At 41.8% G+C, this 10,380-nt stretch overlaps 1 long non-coding RNA gene across 1 annotated transcript; it reads right to left on the bottom strand.

Moving 5' to 3' along the window:
- Positions 1 to 1,198: 1,198 nt before the first annotated feature.
- LOC125149626 (uncharacterized) lies at positions 1,199 to 4,648 on the bottom strand. The gene is made up of 3 exons (XR_007145985.1): positions 4,492 to 4,648; positions 2,833 to 3,045; positions 1,199 to 1,473 (listed from the first exon to the last, which is right to left on the bottom strand). It is a non-coding gene; the product is annotated as an uncharacterized LOC125149626 (long non-coding RNA).
- Positions 4,649 to 10,380: the final 5,732 nt, after the last annotated feature.

The following is a 10,380-nucleotide window of genomic DNA, read 5'->3' as shown; positions in this document are numbered from 1 at the left end:
GCTCAACCGACTGAGCCCCCCAGGCGCCCCCAGTGTGACGTTAATTCTACAAATGAAACCATAAGATCCAAAAGTCAGTCATCTGAATTTTGCATTGCCACTTCTGCTCTTCCTTTTTCCTACTATTCACCCTTGAGCCATTTCATGTGACAGAGGAAAGAGAAGGAAAGGAAGGTAGGGAAAACGTCAGGTTTTATATTGCATTGGTAATGGTTCTTCCTATAAGAAACTCGGTTTTTGACCCAGTGACCATTATTTGCCTACTGTGCTCATGACACCGTACTGACTGTCTGCATTTCCGGGCTAAGAAGGTCATCCAGTTCTACCATTTCCCCATACCCTACATTTCCTTGTAAGAGTTATTTTTTATTTCTTTTAATTTGGGGGTGAAAACATATCACTTTCTCTGCGTGGCTTAAGAGGATCTGAGAAAACTATATAAGTTGTCAAAAAGTATGTAAGTATCGTGTGCTCCTCACCGGAGAACTGAAGCTTCTGTTTTATATCAACAGCTCTCTGCTCCTTTACTGATTTTTGAGAATCAGGGCCACCTCGAGGACAGAGGCGGTGGCGTCTTTCTCATTGTATCCTTAACCCTGAGCAGAGTGGCCGGCAGTCACTAGCACCTCCAGATGGGCTGTATTTGAACTACAGCCTATCTGAGGAGAACTGCCCATTCTCCATTTTGATAGAAGTCAATACCGAGAAATGAGATTGGATATCAAATCAACATCAGAGAACCATGGGCGTTAAGTTCATGTTCTGATCTCCTGAGGCTAGTAAAGGGTAGACCATGGTTTAAATAGATGTTTAATGTGAACAGATGGTTGGTTTCTATATATTAATAACTCACGAATCCTCCCCCTAAACCTAAAACATAACCAAATATGTGACCTCAGGGGCACCTGGGGGGCTCAGTCAGTTAAGCGTCCAACTCTTGATTTGGGCTCAGGTCATGATCTCACGGTTCATGCAGTCGAGACCCACGCTGGGCTCCATGCTGACAGCATGGAGGCTGCTTGGGATTCTCTCTCTCTCCCTCTCTCTCTTCCCTCCCCCCCCCCCCAAAAATAAATAAACAGACTTTAAAGAAATATCGAGGTGAACTCAATGTAACTGAACTAGTCATAAATGAAGTTTGAAGGAATATCGATTCTTTTAATCTCTTCCCATCACGGTTATGAAAGTTGTTCTTTATTCGTTGTCTCTTTTCGAATTAAAAGGTCGGTCGGGAAGGCAGACGCGCATGAGGGGAGCTTGCAGATTGAGGCCACACTCACAACCGCAAATGTGGCAAACGCATCCCGAGTTAGAGGACGTGATGGGGGAGAATTACCACCGGGAGAGCGATGGCTATTTCCTATATGGAACTGAGTAAATATGAAGCCTCCGAGTTGGTTGTTGTATATATTCTTTTTCCTTCGTTTTCTTAATTCTACGTACAGATGGCTTTACGTATGGCCACAGACCACTCTAGAAAGAAATAAGAATTTAAATTGCTTTTTTGAATGTTTGGACATCCTTTCTATCTTCTCTGGGGAGACGTTCATTTACAAAGCAGCCTAAATGATGTGTCGTGTTATTTATGATTGACGAAAATAATAGTGACAGAACCAAAGAGTTTGTTTATGACCAGAGGTGGGATATGTGCAGTGAAAAATTTGCTACCCCTCATGAGTTAGGTCAAATGGAGTTAAGTTTTTTTTTTCTATTTATAATATTCAAATTATATGGATTATTTAATTTGAGGAAGCGCGACTTTGCAAATATAATTCCTACGCCAGATGCAAAACCGTACCCCTTCGCCAGTGATCTGAGCAGCACCCAGGGTGTGTGGAATTATCACCTGGAGAAGCAGATTTAGTCATTTTTCGACTTTGATCTATCAATTTCACTAAGCTCTGAAGCAGAGAGAATACAAAATAATATTTTAAGGAAATTTGATTCTTGTGGCTGTTGTGCTTCCGTATACATAAATTACCCTTAAACCACAGTGGTTATTGAAATAAAAAAATCCATTTCCCTTCCATTGACAGTTCCTTTGGGGGGCAGGGAGGTTTCCTTCACCGAGTTGGATAAGCAAAATTGGCTGTGACACCAATGTGATTATTACAGTCGTGCTTTTTATTTTTAATATTTTCCTCTTGACAGATTTATTTCTTTTCAAATCAGAAATATTTCTTCTTAGCAAAGGATATATAGCCCCCTTATATTTTCTGATACTGAAAATTACCAGATGCCAAGCTGTGAACATAAGGAAATTGAAGACCTTTGAGGGTGACCTTAAGAACCACAAAGGTGGAGAATTGTGATATAGTGGTTTAGGCAATTTCATTGTAGCTGCTTGGTTCGTGAAAAATGAGAAATAGGTTTTCTATTACTAAATATAATGAATTTCCTTTCTACCCTGTCACAAATTGTCAAACTTCATTAAATGGAAGAAAGATCTGGACCAAACATTTATGGAGGGGTGGTATGAATATCCACGTTGTACGGTGGATAAAAGCCATATAATTTTAGATAACTGCTTGATTTCAGCCTGAAATTTTAAACTAATGAAGTTAGTCAATGAGGTCATACTGGACACGCTTTGACCTATAAATAGAATATTCTTAAATGCCCTGCACTAACGTTATATATGCATATATTATGTCACATATATTAAATATTACATCGAAGTGGTTCCACGAAGAGGTTAATCATTTTCTAGGCAACCACAGGGGTTTTATTGAGTACCTGTCATGAAACAACACCGACAATTTCATGGGTAATTACATACGATCCGATGATCTATAATACTGTAAGGAAGGAAGAAATGACAATGTTAAGTACCTGGTCACCAGCTGATATATGCCATTTTACTTAAAGGTCAATAATGTCCAGTGAGTTAGAATACTTGTATCATCATCTTTGGGTTCCATATGCTCTCAAGGTTTGCAAATTAGCCTCAGTGAAAATAAAGCTTCATAGTTACTTTTGGCCACTTCATCCCTCCAGAAATATCACGTTTTGTTGTTAACTTTCCATCTCCTGTGTGATCACCTCCTAAGAGGGAAAGAGTGGGACTGGAATTAGATGACCCGATTCCCGTCCCTGGTCTGTCTGTGACCAGCTTGTCAAGATTCTTAGAGCCCCAGCCTCCTCCTGCGAAACATATGGGAAGGACAGGGCCTTTTTCTTACTCGAAGGACAAATGAAATATCGGCAGGTGCTCCTCTCAAGGTTCCTGGCACCTAGGGAACCTTCACACGTCTGATGGGTATAGACACATTTGAACTGAAATCAGAAGGAGTAGAGGAATGGGAGAATTTTACCCAAACAGTATTGAAAAGCAGATTTAATAGAGCAGTTCAGATAACCACTAATTCTCAGAAAATGGTAACGTAGAAGACTATTGTTACTCTTGGACAGATAACAACTAAGAAGTGTTTGGTTATATGACAGTCCTGAGAGGCTGGGAAGAAACTGATGATGTCCCTCAACCATGAGTTATGCAATGGATGTCACGTGCAACTCAAATATGTGAGCGTTATACTTTCCTAACGGTAGATGGTATAAAGTCTGGAGGAAACATCAAGTTGGCTCCATATCTAAAGGCTCTGAAAGAGAAGACAACCTATGAGACAAAGAGAGACAGAGACAGAGAGAGAGAGAGAGAGAGAGAGAGAGAGACAGAGAGACAGAGAGAGACAGAGAGAGAAAAGAGAGAAAGAAGGAAAACGAGAAAGGAAAGTTATAAATATTGAAATGTTAGAATACATACAACACAAATGAATGGAAAGTAAGGGAGAGCTGTCCAAAGAAATCAACAAGGCAACAAAAAGACATTTATTTTGTACACAGAGTTTAAAGAGGCGGATTTCATAAACATCGTTTCATCTGATCCACAAATGAGACATGAGCATTTATAGCATTTTACAGACAAGATCACAGAGACTCGGAGAAGCTCGGCTCATCTACTGATGAAGCTCGGAGAAGCTCGGCTTTCTACTGATATATCCAGTCCCGCCATCCATATAGTTAAGCATCCAGTAAATTCTAGAAGCGGAGACTGTCAATTAGCAGCAATGTCAGGAGCTGGAGCTGTATATCCAGTCGGACCCAATTTCAGGATTTGGATACTGACATTAGGATATTTATGAGTCTTTCAGTACCAATAACAGAGGCACCTGCTTAGCATTTAAAAATTTTTATTTATTGTGTTATCTTTCTCTCCTACTGGACACTGGAACATTCTCCCTAAAAGACAGCCTCAGACGAAGGGCCCTGAGGTTCATGACCCTGTCTCCCTAATTCTCATTCCTAATTTGCCTACCTCACTCCACCAAGCACCTGTTTTTAAACACACACCCCCTCCCCGCCCCGACATCCCCCTGCTCAAATTGGTGGCTGGCTTCATAACAAGAGATTGGAGGGGTTCCCTCTTCTTCACTATTTGGAAAAATTTTGAGAGGGGGTGTCATTCTTCATTCAATGTTTGGTAGAATTCACCTGTGAAGCCAACTCTTCTTGGACTTGTCTTTCTGACACGTTTCTGATAATGATGCCGTCTCCTTATTTGTTATTGGTCGGTCAGTTTTGCCATTTCTTCATGATTCAGTCTTGGTTTTATGCATTTATTGGTATTATCCAGGAATTTACCGCTTCCTTCCAGGTTGTCCAGTTGGCTGGCAGGTACTTTGTCATAATAGTCTTCTATGACCCTTGTGTCCCTGTGGTGTCATCTGTAATGTCTTCTCTCTTATTTATGACCTTGTTCACCTGAGTTCTTTCTTTTTCTCTTGGTAAGTCAAGCTAGAGGTTTGTCAAGTTTGTTTACTTTTTCAAAAATCCAATATTTTCTGTTTTCCCTGGTTCTATTTCATTTATTTCTTCCTTGATGTTTGTCTTTTCCTTCCTTCTCGAATACTTTCTTTGTTCCTCTTTTTCGAGTTCCTTCGGTATACAGTTAGGCCATTTACTTCCGTTTTTTTTTTCTTAATGCAGGTGTTTATGACCATAAACTTCCCTCTCACAGCTATAGTTGCCGTATCCCACAAGTTTTGTTACATTTTGTTTCCACTGTCATTTATTTCAAGACCTTTTTCGATTCCTCTTTCGACGTCACCTTCGAACCATCGGTTATTCCCGAGCGTGTTGTTTAATTTCTGTATACTTGCGAATTTTACAGTTTTCCTTCCGTGACTGACTTCTAGTTTCGCAGCGTTGTGCTCAGAAAAGATACTTGATATGATTTCTATTTAAATCTTCTTAAATAATAAGATAAATCATTAAATAATAAGATAATCTTGTGTGTGATCTAACATATCGTCTCTCCTGGCATATGTTCCGTGTGCACGTGAGAAGAATTTGAATCCTGCCACAGTTAGACGAAATATTCTGTATCTTCCAGGGAGCTCCATTTGGTCTAAAGTATAACTCAAGTCCAAAATTTCCTTACTGATATTTTTGTCTGGATGGCCCACCCTTTGTTGCAAATCAGGTGTTAAAGTTGCCTCCTGTCATTATATTGTCTGATTTTTCACTTTAGATTTGCTATTATTTGCTTACTAGATTTAGGTGCTTCGCATTGGGTGCACATCTAATTGTTATATCCTCCTGATGAATTGACTCCTTCATTTTGTATATAATGACCTTGTTTGTCTCTGGTTACAGTTTTTTGTTGTTGTTGTTGTTGTTTTACTTAAAGTCTATTTGCTCTGACATAAGTATAAATACTACGCCTACTTTACCTTTCCGTTGTGGTTGTCATGAGGCTTTCATGAAGCATCTTATGGAGACTTTAAGCTGGTAACAACTTTGATTGCATACAAAAATGTGACCCTTTTAGGCCCCCTGCCTTTTATGTTTTTATCACACATTTCACATCTCTTTATATTGCACACCTATTAAAATAGTTATTTTTAATACTCTTGTCCTTTAACTTTTGCACTAGAGATAAATGATTAAGACCCCACCATTGGAGAGTATCAGAGTATTGTGAATTTGACAATGTCCTTACCTTACCAGTGAGTCGGACGTATTGTTTAAGATTTATTTATTTTTTAGAGAGAGAGACAGACAGAGACAGAGCATGAGTGGTGGAGGGACAGAGAGACAAGGAGACACAGAATCCGAAGCAGGCTCCAGACTCTGAGCTGTCAGACACAGGGCTTGAACCCATAAACCATGAGATCGTGACCTGAGCCAAAGTCAGATGCTTCACCAACTGAGCCACCCAGGTGCCCCTACCAGTGTATTGTATATTTAACATGTTTTCATGTCACTGATTAGCATCCTTCCATTTCAGCTGGAAGAACCCCTTGCAACATTTCCGGTAAGGTGGGTCTCGTGATGAACTCCCTCAGCTTCCATTTGTCTGAGAAAGACTTTCTATGTCCTTCATTTTGAAGTATAACTTTACCAGGTAAAGTATTTTTGGTTGGCAGTTTGTTTGTTTGTTAGTTGATTAGGTAGTTAGTTAGTTAGTTAGTTAGTTTTAGCATTTTGAATACGTCATGCTATTCCCTCCCACTTGCAAAGTTTCTGCTGAGAAATCTGCTGATAGCCTATGGGGTTTCCCTCATCTGTGAGAAAATTATTTTTCTCTTGTTGCTTTTAAATCCTTTTTTTTCTTTGATTTTGGACAACTGTATTATAGTTTCTAAAACATAATTATTTGGGGCACCTGAGTGGCTCCGTCGGTTAAGCGTCCAACTTCAGTTCAGGTCATGATCTCGCAGTCCATGGGTTTGAGTGCCGCATCGGGCTCTGTGCTAATAGCTCAGAGCCTGGAGCCGGCTTTGGATTCTGTGTCTCCTTCTCTATCTGCCCCTCCCCTGCTCGCACTCTGTCTCTCTCTGTCTCTCAAAATTGAATACACGTTAATTTTTTTCAAATAAAATAAAATAAAATAAATATAAAATATAAAATAAAATAAAATAAAATAAAATAAAATAAAATAAAATAAAATAATTGCTTTAAATAAGCCCTCCGTCTCTTTCTCCCTCACTTCTTCTCCTGGAACTCTCACAGTGTGTAAGCTAGTTCTTTTCGTGGCGTCCGTAGACTTTCTTCACTTTTTTTCTTTTTGCTCCTCTGACTGGATAGTTTCCAATGAGCCGTCTTTGAGTTCACTGTCCTCTCCTCCGCTTGGCCGAGGCTGAAGCTCTCTATTTAACTCTTCTCGTCAGTCATCACATCTCTCCTTTCCGAGACGTGTGTTTGGTTCCTCCTCCAGTTTTGTCAAAGTTAGATGGTGCTAGGGACCTGATCGGTGACTTGGGTGGCGTGGGACGTGGCCTCTGTGGCCGGGCTTCCTGGTCACACTCCATTATTTCCTTGCATAGTTTCTCTGCAACCGTTCCTCCCAGCTCTCCTTCTGGTGTTGTCATTACACTGTGTTGCTGGGCTAACTGTGCCTTACTTGTTGCTAAGACTGCCCCGTTTGCCTCTCTTGTCTTTGGATTCTATCCCATCTTCAAGGTTACCGATTCTTTTTTTCTTAACTTAAATCTACGTGCCATCCCCTTAGTGAATTTTTCAACTCAGTTATGGTGCTTCTGAAAACTAGTATTTCCATTTGGTCTGTTGTTTTTTTTTTATATACAGTTTACATCTCCTTATATTGATAGTTTCCATTTGGTGATTATCAGCAGCATCGTACGATCCTTTTTAATTTTTTAAGCATGGATCTCTTCAGTTATCAGAACATATTTATAACTCTGTTTGGAAGTTTTTGTCTCTTAAATCTAGAGTCAGATCTCTGTCCCGGGCAACATGCTTCGGCCCTCCCCCATGTCTAGGTTACATTCTCCTGTTTATTGAACACTTGATGATTTAGAGAATACATTGTAGGAACACTGGGTACTGACCCCTTCTGCCCCTTCTGCGAAACTTGCTAACATTGACACCTAAAAATGAAAAAGCCTGCTCAAACACATTGACAGATATAACAATATACGGACGCTTATGTAAAAAACAAATGTCTATCAAGTTCACATCACCTTTTCCTCTGCCATTTAAAATTAGATGAAAGGTAAATAGTGAAATCTGTGTGAGTACAGATCCCATCTAAGAACTCCCATTCTGTGTGCCATACATTGTCAGTAATGTTTTCAAAGTAATCTTGGAATAGTATTAAATTAGGAAAGAGCTGAGTTTTGGAGTATCAGTAAGGCATTTGTTCATCAGAGAATTTCAAATTCAAGGATAATTAGTGCTGATCATAACTCCTGATAACCAAAGAAAAGGATAAAGATTCGTGAGAGTGTAAACATGTCTCAGAGCCACTATTAACAGTGAGGTAAGAAATCAGGGGGAAAACAGTATCTGGAGATGTTCAGACTTTACTATTTCTTGGTTTCATAAAAAACAAGTTATCTTTGAGTATTAAGCTAAAATCACCAAGAGATTATGACTGGTAAGGTGGCAAACGTTTGAAATAGCTTCGAAAGCTAGGATTTTAAGAATTTTCTTTTATCCACAGGGCCCTCTGGTGGAAGCAAGGGTGCCAAACCTGAATCTGCAGAGAAATCAGGCTTTCGTTTCCCACCAATATAAAATCTGGGCTCGGGAGACCTCTCTAGAAGTAGCCAGCTTCTGGGTCATCCCTTTCTTCATCAACAATGCATTTGCTTAGGGGAAAAAAATGCCAATGTAGGTAAAAATTATAAAAGCTGATGTAATTTAGAATAAGACATACTGTTTACATAGCAGGTAAACATATGACAATAATCTGCAGGTTTCCGGGAAATCTTTAAGTTGTAAGTTGTCTGTTGCTGAGGTTTTTTGTTGTATTTTTAAGACAAAGGATGTTAATATCACTGGGCACGCATAAATCGCCTCTCCGAAATCACTGGCTAATAAATATGCTGACCCTTTTAAAGTTATCAAATATTTGAATTTTTTGCTCAAATTTGTCTCTTGTTTGTCCTTGTATTTCTTTGTAACCTCTTATTGTGGAAAACTTCCAACACACACAACATCCCGCCTATTCATTATCCGACTTCAAGAACGATCAATTCACCCACTCCATCAGCGCATAATAATTTCAAGTCTGGCTAGACTTTCTCATAAGCTAATGGATGAAAAATATTTCCGCCCCTGCTGTCCCTCTATATGCTGCCTGAAGACCAGGCGACCCTGAGTCTAGACTCAAAGCTCTCTGGAGCCTCGCTGGTCCCTCCAGCAGTGACTCACTGTGGCTGCAGGGTCTGTCCACCCTCCCTTGCGGGAGGCCTCCCATCTTGGCCAGTTGTTTCTGCAAATGCCTTTCTCCCTTGCTGCACGGAAGGACAGAGGTTGTGCCCTATGCTCTTCTCCGTGCCCCACGTCTACTGACGTACAAAGATACCGGGCACGCGGGGAATTTCAGGAGACCTGACCTTTGCCTCAGGGAGCTCTCAGAAGGTGTTTCTCTGCCAGCGTTAGGGCACCTGTGGGTTGTCCAAAATAGAGCTCTTTTCTCTCTGGAATCCAGTTAGGAAGAGACACTTCTTGGCAACCGGCCTCCAGCACGTCCCTTCCCTCACTGAAGCATGAACTCGCGGACTTGACAAGAGGACGTACGCCTGTCCACAAGGCTGCTGGGGGGCACAGGGGGCACACGGGCCAGGCAGGTTGCTGGAGGGTAGCGGAACCTTGCCCTCTGCCCACAGATCAGACAGAAGTAATGCTCAGAGAGGATTCCGCGGAGAGAAGATGCGTCAGCAGGGAGCACGAGTCTGCAGTCAGGGCCCTAAAAAGGGAGCTGGCCTCCTTGCACAGGTGTGTGGGTGACAGAGGCAGCTCTAGACTATTCCCCAAACCACCCCACGACACTCGCCCAGCCAGCCCCGGAAGCCTTGGGCCCATCACTTGAGCTTTATGGTGTCTTCTGACCCTCTGTGTGTTTTCGGTGCGGTGTGTGGATTCCATCCCTCTTAGCAAATCCCTTGCCTTCATCAAGCTCCAAGTTGAAGGCACTTCCGGGAGATCATATTAGAGCGGAGCAGATGCCTTTGCAGGTATCCCTCTGTACTCTCCTCACAGTGCGGAAGCCGGAAGACACATTCCCTCGTCCCACAGTGGCCAGCCAGGCTCCTCGGCGATGCACAGGTGTGGTCGGGAGGCGAGCTCTGGTGGTGAGCGGACCCACAGGCTCCCGCTGCCGGGGGGGCTGTGGTGGGGCCGGCACCCCCACAGCTCTCGCCCTCGGGGACCCCACTGTGGGCTATGAGGCGGTGATGCTTTCAGACATCTAGGTCACCGTAGCGGTGACATGACCCCAACGGCTGCTTTCCAGGTTTTCCAACAGTCTTGAGCGAACTTGATGTCTATATGAAGCCCTGTTTTAAGCTTGCATTGTTTGTGGTCCTGTGATGGTTGCTGGCGAACGCACAGCTCGTTGGATCCCACTTC

This window comes from Prionailurus viverrinus, chromosome D3 (assembly GCF_022837055.1).
Source record: "Prionailurus viverrinus isolate Anna chromosome D3, UM_Priviv_1.0, whole genome shotgun sequence".
Lineage (NCBI taxonomy): Eukaryota > Metazoa > Chordata > Mammalia > Carnivora > Felidae > Prionailurus > Prionailurus viverrinus.
This window is presented reverse-complemented; position numbering and strand designations above follow the sequence as displayed.